The sequence below is a fragment of the Gopherus evgoodei genome, chromosome 6, assembly GCF_007399415.2.
Source record: "Gopherus evgoodei ecotype Sinaloan lineage chromosome 6, rGopEvg1_v1.p, whole genome shotgun sequence".
Classification (NCBI taxonomy): domain Eukaryota; kingdom Metazoa; phylum Chordata; order Testudines; family Testudinidae; genus Gopherus; species Gopherus evgoodei.
This window is the reverse complement of record NC_044327.1, coordinates 11,685,373-11,697,824: the sequence shown is the minus strand read 5'-3', so window position 1 is coordinate 11,697,824 and position 12,452 is coordinate 11,685,373.

Genomic DNA, 12,452 nt, shown 5'->3' with positions numbered 1-12,452 from the left:
AGCTAGAGATAACGAGGTCAGTTCAATCAGGGAGGATGAGGCCCTGTTCTAGCAGTTGAGGTGTGAAAACCAAGGCCATGTCTACATCTAAAATTTTGCAGCGCTGGTAGTTACAGCTGTATTAGTACAGCTGTATAGGGCCAGCGCTGCAGAGTGGCCACACTTACAGCAACCAGCGCTGCAAGTGGTGTTAGATGTGGCCACACTGCAGCGCTGTTGGGCGGCTTCAAGGGGGGGTTCGGGGAACGGGAGAGCAAACCGGGAAAGGAGACCAGCTTCGCCGCGGTTTGCTCTCGCGTTCCCCGAACTCCCCTGCAAACCGCAGGGAAGGAGACCAGCTTGCTCGGGGTTCGGGAAGGAGAGAGCAAACGGGGAAAGGAGACCCGCTTCGCCGCGGTTTGCTCTCACGTTCCCGAACCCCCTGCAAACCGCAGGGAAGGAGACCTGCTTGCTCAGGGAACGGGAGAGCAAACCGCGGCGAAGCTGGTCTCCTTTCCCGGTTTGCTCTCGCGTTCCCGGAGCCACCCAGCAAACCGCAGGGAAGGAGACCTGCTTGCTCGGGGCTCCGGGAACTAGAGAGCAAACCGGGAAAGGAGACCCGCCTTCGCCGCGGTTTGCTCTCGCGTTCCCGAACCCCCTGCAAACCGCAGGGAAGGAGACCTGCTTGCTCGGGGAACGGGAGAGCAAACCGCGGCGAAGCTGGTCTCCTTTCCCGGTTTGCTCTCTCGTTCCCCGAACCGCCGAGCAAGCGGTTCTCCTTCCCTGCGGTTTGCAGGGTGGCTCCGGGAACGAGAGAGCAAACCGCGGCAAAGCTGGTCTCCTTTCCCGGTTTGCTCTCTCGTTCCCGGAACCCCGAGCAAGCAGGTAAGGAGAACCGCTTGCTCGGCGGTTCGGGGAACGAGAGAGCAAACCGGGAAAGGAGACCAGCTTCGCCGCGGTTTGCTCTCTCGTTCCTGGAACCCCGAGCAAGCAGGTCTCCTTCCCTGCGGTTTGCAGGGTGGCTCCGGGAACGCGAGAGCAAACCGCGGCAAAGCTGGTCTCCTTTCCCGGTTTGCTCTCTCGTTCCCCGAATACCCGAGCAAGCAGGTCTCCTTCCCTGCGGTTTGCAGGGGGGGTTCGGGGAACGCGAGAGCAAACCGCGGCAAAGCTGGTCTCCTTTCCCGGTTTGCTCTCTCGTTCCCCGAACTGCCGAGCAAGCGGTTCTCCTTACCTGCTTGCTCGGGGTTCCGGGAACGAGAGAGCAAACCGGGAAAGGAGATCAGCTTGATTACCAGAGGCTTCCTCCTTCCACGGAGGTCAAGAAAAGCGCTGGTAAGTGTTTACATTGGATTACCAGCGCTGGATCACCAGCGCTGGATCCTCTACACCCGAGACAAAACGGGAGTACGGCCAGCGCTGCAAACAGGGAGTTGCAGCGCTGGTGATGCCCTGCAGATGTGTACACCTTCAAAGTTGCAGCGCTGTAACTCCCTCACCAGCGCTGCAACTTTCTGATGTAGACAAGCCCCAAGAGAGGAGAAACTGGTTCTGTAGTTGGCAAGCCATTCACAGTCTTTGTTCAATCCTGAGCTGATGGTGTCAAATTTGCAGATGAACTGAAGCTCAGCAGTTTCTCTTTGAAGTCTGGTCCTAAAGTTTTTTTGCTGCAGGATGGCCACCTTAAGGTCTGCTATAGTGTGGCCAGGGAGGTTGAAGTGCTCTCCTACAGGTTTTTGTATATTGCCATTCCTAATATCTGATTTGTGTCCATTTATCCTTTTCCATAGAGACTGTCCACTTTGGCCGATGTACATAGCAGAGGGGCATTGCTGGCATATGATGGCGTATATTACATTGGTGGATGTGCAGGTGAATGAACCAGTGATGGTGTGGCTGATCTGGTTAGGTCCTGTGATGGTGTCACTGGTGTAGATATGTGGGCAGAGTTGGCATCGAGGTTTGTTGTATGGATTGGTTCCTGAGCTAGAGTTGTTATGGTGCGGTGTGCAGTTACTGGTGAGAATATGTTTCAGGTTGGCAGGTTGTCTGTGGGCGAGGACTGGCCTGCCACCCAAGGCCTGTGAAAGTGTGGGATCATTGTCCAGGATGGGTTGTAGATCCTTGATGATGCGTTGGAGAGGTTTTAGCTGGGGGCTGTATGTGATGGCCAGTGGAGTCCTGTTGGTTTCTTTCTTGGGTTTGTCTTGCAGTAGGAGGCTTCTGGGTACACGTCTGGCTCTGTTGATCTGTTTTCTTATTTCCTCGTGCGGGTATTGTAGTTTTTAGAATGCTTGGTGGAGATTTTGTAGGTGTTGGTTTCTGTCTGAGGGGTTAGAGCAGATGTGGTTGTACCTCAGTGCTTGGCTATAGATAATGGATCGTGTGATGTGTCCGGGATGGAAGCTGGAGGCAACTAACTCATCCCAGCCAGGACTTTGTCAAGCCGAACTTAAAAACTTAAAAATGGGTTCCACCACCTCCCTGGGTAACCCATTCCAGTGCTTCACCACCCTCCTAGTGAAATAGTTTTTTCCTAATATCTAACCTAGACCTCCCCCACTGCAACTAGAGACTATTGCTCACTGTGTCACTCAGAGGTGTGAGTTTTGTAGTGTAGAGGAGAGCAAAATAGGTGTGAAGTGCTATAATTAGGGTGACCAGATGTTCTGATTTTATAGGGACAGTCCCAATTTTGCAGACTTTTTCTTATATAGGGTCCTATTACCCCCCACCTCCTGTCCCAATTTTTACACTTGCTGTCTGGTCACCCTAGCTGCAATTGACAATAGAACCTAACTTGTGGCTGAGAGAAAGCTTTGCCACGAGCACTGATTCACTGCCGCATAACTTCCTTTCCATAGAGAAGAACACTCAGGGCACCTGTACTGAAAAGCACTATGTAAGTGGTAATATTATACTTAAACCTCTGATACAGAGTTAAGATATGTGTGACCTGTGCAACACAAGCTTACCTCTGCCCTCTTTGAGTGATGCCCCAGCATGCCAATAACATAGGTTAGTACTCTACCCTCCAAGATGCTAGTTAGAACACTTCAGGAACAGAATGCTTGAGCACTGTTGGACAGAGTCTAGCACCTTTTTGCTAAAGGAAAATTTGGGTTTAGGCTAGGCATAGTAAACAGGAGCTGTTGCACGCCTGGTCTACACTAAGGGTGACCAAATGTCCCAATTTTATAGGGACAGTCCCGATTTTTGGGTCTTTTTCTTATATAGGCTCCTATTACCCTCCATCCCCGTCCCGATTTTTTACACTTGCTATCTGGTCACCCTACCTACACTTAAACACTGAGCCTACTCCACACAAACCACCCTTGTCCAAAGGATTCTGTCTGAGACATTGTCTTTGCTTACTCCTTGCTAAGCCTCAGAAGCCAGTTGTATGCCACCAGACTGCTGACAATCCCCATGGCAAGAGGGCTTTGTTCATCTCAGCTGACAGAGCCTGCAGAACTCAGTGCTGGAATGAGTCAGACCTGATCCTTCAGGGTACACATGCACCGATCCTCATATCACAGCAACAGGTCTGCCAACCGGTTCCAACTAATCCCGCCACCATATAATATACACTAAACAGTGAATGGCAGTTGCATGTACATAAATGCTGGATTTCAACTCTGTGGAACACAAAACAAACAATGACATATTCTTTTAGTCTTTAATCATATCTGCTTATTTTGGCAGCACCTCGACTGAGGATTTCTTGCCAGCTCCAATGTGGAAAAGTTAGTTAACTCTTTATATCCTAGTTTTCAGAGGTTTAAGTGTAGGTGCGCTCAACCTTCTGGAAGAGTATGAGGCAATGCCACACAACTTGAACTTTGCATCAATGAAGTTTAAGAGCAATGAATTGCCCCCCACCCCATCAGGCTGGAGGGGCTACTACTGCTGGAAGAAAGGTGGTAGCCAAAGGACTGTGAGGAGCACATCTGCCACCAGGAGGTGCCGATGGGGAGTGGAGTGGAGCCCCAGACTCTATACTCCACTTAGGATCTAGTGTAGGGGAAAGGGACTTTGCACAACCCTCTGCAGCACAGGCGGACTGCATGGGTAGGAAATAGACCATTCCTCTCAATAGGGTGTTCTAAGGGTATGTCTTCAGTACCAATATTAAAGCACTGCCATGGCAGTGCTTTAACGTGGCTGTGTAGTCGCAGCACCAGCACTGGGAGAACCCACCCTCACGAGGAGAGTAGCTACCAGCTACTGGTGCACTGTTTACACAGTCACTTTACAGTGCTGAAACTTGCATTGCTCAGGAGGGTGTTTTTCCCCAAAACACACTCTCTCTCTCCCACCACATACACACAACACACTCCCTGACATGCTCCACCCCACCCCCATTTGAAAAGCACATTGCAGCCACTTGCACACTGGGATAGCTACCACACTGCACTGTTCTTTGTGGCGTGGCAAGACCTGCTAATGTGGCCACACCAGTGCCCTTGCAGCTGTCAGTGTAAACACACGGCAGCGTTTTCCCTGCTGCAGTCTCCGAAGGCTGATTTAACTCCCAGCGCTCTGCATCTGCAAGCACAGCCACAGCCTGAGCTGCCAACAGCAGGACTCGACTTGACAGTGCCTGGGTGCCATGCAGGTTCAATGGCTGTAGCATGTCACCTAGACTGAGCCACACGTACTCTGCCATCAGCCTGCCTGCAAATGCTCTGGCTTGTGACAGAGCCACAGTCTTGCTTCAGGAGCACAAATGACTTTTGTCAGCATGAGCCACATTGTAGATCCAACTTCTACCAGGAATAACTCTTAAATGACCATTTTCTCCCAATGGGCAGTAGGTGCCAGATGCAAGCCGAGATAAACCCTGACTGGGTGAGATCAGTTTGGGGAGGATCAGAGCCATCGTTTGAGCCCCAGTTGTACCCATCAAAAGCTGTAAGAACCATAAAAAAGTTGATGTCATTATTTTTGTAAGGGGGTGGGTGTGTGTACGTATCTCAGGAATCTCTAGCTTAAATTAACTCCAGTTTGAACCACTAACCCTCCATCAGAGCTCCTTGAGGCACAGCAGTTTTCAAGGAACTTGAAAGTAAGCATGTGGACTTTAGAACACTTAGAAAAATCAGCTGTTAAAAAATATGCTAACTACAGTGGGTGCTACTACCCCACTACTGTTTCCTTCATGCTCAGCAGATCTGAAGTCCACTGAAGTGCACCAACATAAGGCAGGACTTTCATTACACTTCCCTGTAAGCGGAGTTTCAATATCTCTGAATTCACCACAGGCACTCTACTGTATCTTGTTGCTTCAAACATCATTTTTGATAGATCTTAGAGAATGAAGGAAAAAAGCCATGTGATCTTAGGACATAAATCTTGATATGTGCCACTGCAGTGTTCTGCCTAGTGGCAAAAAACACTCACTTGCTTTTGTGTTTGGCTGCTGCTGAACATGCCTCAAACACGGCATTGTGTTCTTGTAATGTCGATCTCTTCTCTGCTTAGATACTGACACAGTGCTTGTAAACTGGATATCAGCATACTTCATATACTGATTTGTGATGGTTATAATGGCAGCACCATTCTCCCTGACAGAATGAAAATTCTAGGATTTTCATGATTAAAACATATGAGCCATTGGTATATTTCCCCTCTAAATTCATCGTAATTGGAGATTGGCCATACAAAATTTTAATCCGGGGACTGAACAAAGTTTTATAATTTTACTTTTTTGTAATTTCTGCTCCAGCCAGTGGCACGGTGAACACCTATGATCCTTGAGAGCAGCTGTTAAGAAAATGTGTATTTGATTATGAACTGAAATTGCCCTGTGATCTGAACCAGCCCTCTCACTGAGGAGTGGGTAGGATGTGCCTTCTCCCCAGCTGCCTTGCACCACTTCCCCTGCAACCTCAGGGGTAGTTCTCATAGGACAAAGCGCGCCTGAGCCCAGGAGATGGGTTGGGACCTGAGTGAACATTGGTTTATTTTGTTTATTCTTGGACTCTTTGTTATACTCTGAAGGGGACTGATTACTTAGCCAGAGGGCCAAGTCAAACCCAATCCCCAGAGCTCTGCCAAGACACCAAATTGCCTAGCCAGCCAAGGGGCACATTTAAGCTTTGATGGGGTAGAGGAACATAGGACTGGAAAGGACCTCCTGGGTCATTGAGTCCTTGGGCAGTGATGCTAGGTTTGAAGGGTTTCCCGTACAGGAGCTGTGATGCTGGGGATGAGGGTCTCAGCGCATAAATTTTGGTGCAAACAGGATGTGTACAATTAAGTTTTATTTTGAAATTTTTTTTAAAAAGTGTTTCTGACTCATCTGGGCTACTGTATTTTTGGCTACTGGATCTGGTAGTGCTAGCAACTTCCAGAGTTTATCTTAGTGATGTCAGTAACTGGTAGAGATGGCATATCTGGATAAAAGTAGAAACAGCCAAGGAAGAGATCACTGTAATAAGACAGATTTTACAGAGGTGGGAATCTACAAGGGCAGAACTGAGTGGTCAAGATATTTACAAAGCAGTCACTTCATGCTACTCCTGGTTTAAGTACTTGAAAAAATGACAATTCCAAAGGAAAGACGGTGCCATTCAGAGTGTCTTATCAAAGCAGCACCAGACCCTGCGAGAACAACAGATGCAAAACCTGCAGCCATATCTCCACTGCTACAATGATCAATACTACCCACAACACACCTTTTGAGATCTCTGAGTCCTACATAAGCCTGTCACAACATGTGGTGTATGTCATTCAGTGCACTAAATGCCCCAATAACAACTATGTCAGTGAAACCACACAATCACTATGCTCTCGAATGAACTTACACAGAAAAATTATAAAAGACAAAAACACCCTATCACCCCATGGGCGAATGGTTTTCACAAAACGACCACTCCATTATCTGACCGCACAGTCTTCATCCTCAAAGGAAACCTGCACACCACTTTCAAAACATGAGCCTGGGAGCTTAGATTCATGACTCTGGTAGACACTAAAATCATGGTCTTAATAAAGACACTGGATTTATGGCTTATTACAGCAATCCGTAACTCACTAGCCCCTTTCATCCTATGACTGCAGGGATGTTAACGGGCCACTTCATCTTGAATGGACCTTGTAGAATATGTGTTAACTCCTTATGCTAAACAATCCGTTGCACCTTGCATTTAGCTGTGACATTCTCAGTATCTTCTGCAGATCTGGAGGGTCTGTCTACACTATAATAAACACCCACGGCTGGCCCTTGCCAGCTGACCTAGGCTTGCAGGGCTCAAACTGCAGATTTATCAAATTTCAGTGTAGAGGTCCAGACCCTCCATCCCAGAGTCCAGGCTCTGGGTATCTATACTGCAATTTTATAACCCCGCAGCTCAAGTCCCGTGAGCCTGAGTTTGCAGAAATGGGCCAGCAGAAGGTGTTTTATTGCAGTGTAGATATACATGAAGAAGAGCTCTGTGTGGCTTGAAAGTTTGTCTCTCTCACCAACAGAACTTGGTCCAATCAGAGAGATCACACACATACACGCGCCCCTCCACTTTGCCTCTGGAACAATTGGTCATTTTCTAAAATTGTGTAGCAGTTGTAACCAAATTACTGCAAAGTAACTTTGAGAGCAAGTCGACAGTAAAGAGCCAAGCCTGGAACACAATCTGGGGAATATTTTAGCAGGTCTGTGTGGAACAAAGGGGTATCAGAGGTATAAACAGAGGCTTAATTCCGAGCTACATTGCAGAAGAGTGTGTTACAGATTGTTACATTGTTGAAGAGTGTGGGCCTCATAGGCAGATTCTTATTCTTAGTTGTGCACAGTATAATTGGCAGGGATTGTATAAACTGCTATTGTGGGCTAAACCAGATAGTCATGATGTAGGGAATTTTATCCTTCACAGTTAATTACCGTGTTAGGCATTTTCATCACAGGTTTCATGCCATGCTGCACTTTTTTAGATGAAAAGAATGCTCCATCATCAGAGGAAGCAGAGCATTAATTTTGGAAGGTGGAAAATGCTACTCAGTCATATGTGATTTACCTTCTGCCTAGCAAGATTAAAAACCTGTACCTTAGAAAGCAGCAGCTTCAGCAACATTACTGTCAGACCCTGCAGTTCTAGGGGAACAGGACTAGAACGCAGGTCTGTGGGATAGCAGAGAGCACCACACCAGCCATGGTAGGGATGTGAGGCATTACCCACAGACTCTGTGGAGAGCAACATTGCAGGAAGTGCTACCTGGGGAGACTGGACTGAGAGCTTCTTCATGGCCCTCGATTGGGCCAGACACCTGGGCCCAAGAGAAGTTTCAGGAAGGACCTATGCAATGAGGTGGACTCCAATGGGAGCAGTAGTGATGGACCTGCCTCTTAGCTCCATCTCCGACTCCGAGCTCCAGCTCAGACCCTCAGCTTCCACCCTTGAACTCTGACCCCTTCGGGACTTGGACTCTGGCTTTGCCCCCTAGCTTCAGTGTTGGGACTCCTACTTATGGTACCTGGACTCTGACTTCAATCCTGACTTCAGCACTTGAACTCCTACTCTGGCTATGCTCCCTGGCTTTGCCCCTGGAACCCTGGCTCTGTTCTGTCCCCCAGCATCATTACTAGGAACCCGACCCAGTTCCATACTCAGGCTATTACTGTTAGGCTCCAACTCTGGTTCTGGCCCCCAACCCAGGCTCCTGGATGCTGGCATCAGCCCTGACCACTAGGTCTCTCCTCCCAAGCCCCAGTTGTGTGACAGATGGTGAAATGCCTGGGTACATTTTATGAGGTATAGACTTGCTTTCCCTCCAAGTGTCTGTACAGCACCTAGCACAATGGATCCTAGTCCATGAGAGGGCTCCATCATGCCACCATCACTATACAAATAAATAACAAGTATGCTTGTTTGAATTATCTTTTTTCTACTATTAGACACCACAATTTGAAGGTCATGTCTATGAAGCAGATGCATAACCTTCCATGCAGGGGGAAGGAGAGATTTAGTAATGATTATAATTGCTCCATTGTTTGGCTTGGCAAGCAAATATGGTTGTGCAGTTTTTGGCAGACAGTTTTGTAGTTTTAGCTACGTCTATCACCATAGACATCACTGCATGTGAGAGAGCAGCCCTTCATCTCTTTGGGAAAGAGATTCCTGCTAATCAAGAAATTGTCAAAGAAATCAGAGTGCTGGAACAAGGACCCATTGGGAGTGGGGCATAGGAGGCAGCTGAGAGGGGCGACTCGTTTTAGGAAATGTGTGGAAAGGGAGTTTTTGAATTTGAATTCAGAGCATCACCAGTGAAGAGCATTAAAGTGCTATCAGAATCTCCAGCTGATTGCAGAGAAGGAGCCTAATAATCCCAATTTATTAAACTCTAATTTTACTGATACTTGTTATCCTCAGTGAAGTTTGCACTGTTGAAGCCTGGTGTTTGCAAGAGTTGGCTCAGTGGTTTGATAATTCTATCAGGCTGGGTTAGGGTGACCAGATGTCCCGATTTTATAGGGACAGTCCAAATATTTGGGGCTTTTTTTAATAAGGGCTCCTATTACCCCCCACCCCATCCCGATTTTTCACACTTGCTATCTGGTCACTCTAGTCTGGGTATTTAGCTGGCTACCATCACCACTGCATACAAGCACCTCACAATCCTTAGTTCTTCTTATCTGGTATCCTCACACCCTCAGGCAGCAGGGAAGTGCTGTGACCCACAATTTAAAGCTGGGGACTGATCCACAGAGAAATGAATCAACCCTGTTTCTTGAGTCACAGACCAGATGTTTTCTAACCATAAGCCCATCCTTCCTTACAACTGAGACCCTACAATGCTGAGAGCCAAACTCCAGATGTCCTGGTTCTCCCACAGTTGGGTATTTAAATTCTTGTTTTGGAAGTATATAATGACTACAAGGCACAGTGTGATGCAGCCACACCCTAAGCCCCATCGTAGAGGTGTGTGTCCAATGAAGTTCTCTTATGTTTCTGTCAGGGGAGTTGCTAAAGCATGTTAGGTAGGAATATTCTTATATAGACACCATCATTGTGTCCTCAGGCTTGATAGGGATCTCTGGGGATTAACACATATGCAACGTTGTACGAAGTCTACAAGTCCTTAAAAGCAGTGATGCCTTGTAATTATTATTTGCATTGCAGTAATGTCTCCTGGCCCTCATCCAGGATCCGTGCCTCTTTGGGTAGTGAATCAACACAGAACAAAAAAAAAATCCCTGCCCCAAAGGTGTTTACAGTCATAGATCTTACAGGACCTTAGTCCTCCAGGCTCGATGGATACACCAAACCCCAGCTGCAGCCTTTTCTCAATGCCATGTAAAGAATTTGCACAAGTGTAAATGTAGCTTTGCAGAAGGGCTTGTTTCTTTGTATGGCTCTAGCGCCACCTTGTGGCCAAATCTATTTTACTCCTAGGTCCTCCAACATAGACCGTACAGCTTAACTGAGGCATATTCTGCAATGCATGAGTGCTACCAACCTTGGTACTGCTAATTTACTAGTGCAACATAAACAGAGACCATAGCATACAGTAGGCTAAAAATCTGAATGCTAGCAAACTCCAGCGAGCCTGCACATTGGGACAAATTATCCAAAAGGCCAAAGAATCTAGAGGTTGCCTACACCCTTATAAACAGAGCTCAGGGGTTTGCTGTGGGGTTCTGACCCAGGATCAGACCCTTGCAGCGGGAATGATTTAATATGCTCATTCTAAAGAACCGTCCACATGTTCGGCTTCTTCCTGAGCATTATGGGAAAGACAACATGTTCCCACACCAGGTCTGCCTGCTCCCTACATGACTCAGCTTAGAAAACGTATTTGTAGCTGTGACTTAGAGAGCCCAGGTCAGCCTCATGCAGTGCTAGCCACATGCTTCTTCATTCCCTAACACTTTGGCCCTGATACTCAGGTCCGGCCAAGCTATACTCAATGCAAAACTGCGGAGGTTGGGGAAAGGACCTTACACCGCGTTTGTATTCCCCACACCTGAAACTACTGTGGGCGAGTTTTGTAAGTGGAATATTACATGCTAGCTTTATAGCTATTGTAGCTTATGGCCACCTCCAACAGACCAGTTCTTGGCTCTGTGCTATTTAACATTTTGATCAGTGATCTGGAAGAAAATATACAATCATCACTGAGAAAGTTTACAAACGACACAAATATTGGGAGAGCAGTAAATAATGAAGAGGACGGGTCACTGATTCAGAGTGATCTGGATCGCTAGGTAAGCTGTGTGCAAGCAAACAATATGCATTTCAATACAGACAAATGTCCATGCATAGCTCTAGGAGCAAGGAATGTAAGCCATCCTTACAGGAGCGGGGACTCTATCCTGGGAAGCAGTGACTCTGAAAACAATTTGGAGGGTCTTGGTAGATAATCAGCTGAACATGACCTCCCAGTGTGACCCTGTGGCCAAAAGGACTACTGCAATCCTGGGATGTGTAAACAGGGGAATCTCGAGTAGGAACAGAGGCAGGGCCAGCTCCAGCGTTTTTGCTGCCCCAAGCGGCAAAAACAAAAAACAAACAAAAACAATGGTTGAGCTCCCAGAGTGAAGAACCCGCCACCAAATTGCCACCAAAGACTGACATGGAGCGCTTCATCAGCCACCAAAGTGCCGGATGTGCTGCCCCAACACCGGATGGAGTGCTGCCCCCTATTGGCCGCCCCAGGCACCTGCTTCCTTCGCTGGTGCCTGGAGCTGGCCCTGCAGAGACATTATTTTACCTCTGTATATTTAGCACTAATGCAACTGCTGCTGGAATACTGCATCCAGTTCTGGTGCCCACAATTCAAGACGGATGTTGATAAATTGGGGAAGGTTCAGAGAAGAGCCACGAGAATGATTATGGGATTAGAAAACCTGCTTTATAGTGATAAACTCTATGAGCTCAATCTATTTCACCCAACAAACAGAATATTAAGGAGTGACTTGATCACAGTCTATAAATATCTACACGGGAAACAAATATTTAATAATGGGCTCTTCAGTCTAGCTGAGAAACGCATAACATAATCCAGTGGCTGGAAACTGAAGCCACACAAAATCAGACTGGAAATAAGGCGTACATCTGTAACAGTGAGGGCCATTAACCATTGGAACATTTTACCAAGGGTCATGGTGGACTCTTCGTCACTGGCAATTTTTAAATCAAGGTGGGATATTTTTCTAAAAGCTCTGCTCTAGTAATTATTTTGGGGCAGTTCCCTGGCCTGTGCTATGCAGGAGGTCAGAGCAAATGATCACAATGGTCCCTTCTGGCCTTGGAATCTATGAATCAAAGAATCATTGTGGAATGTAGCATGTTCTAGCTATGTGTCTTCTTCTGCAACATCCTCCTACCCTCAGGGCAGTGAGGTGGGGCACAGAGCTGGCAAAACCCATCAACCCACCCCCATCCAAGGATCCCTTTGCTTCCAGAGAATCCAGAGGTAGGTCCTTTAAGCTAGCTCTACACTTAAAAATTAGGCCCATGTAGCTACGCCACTCAAAG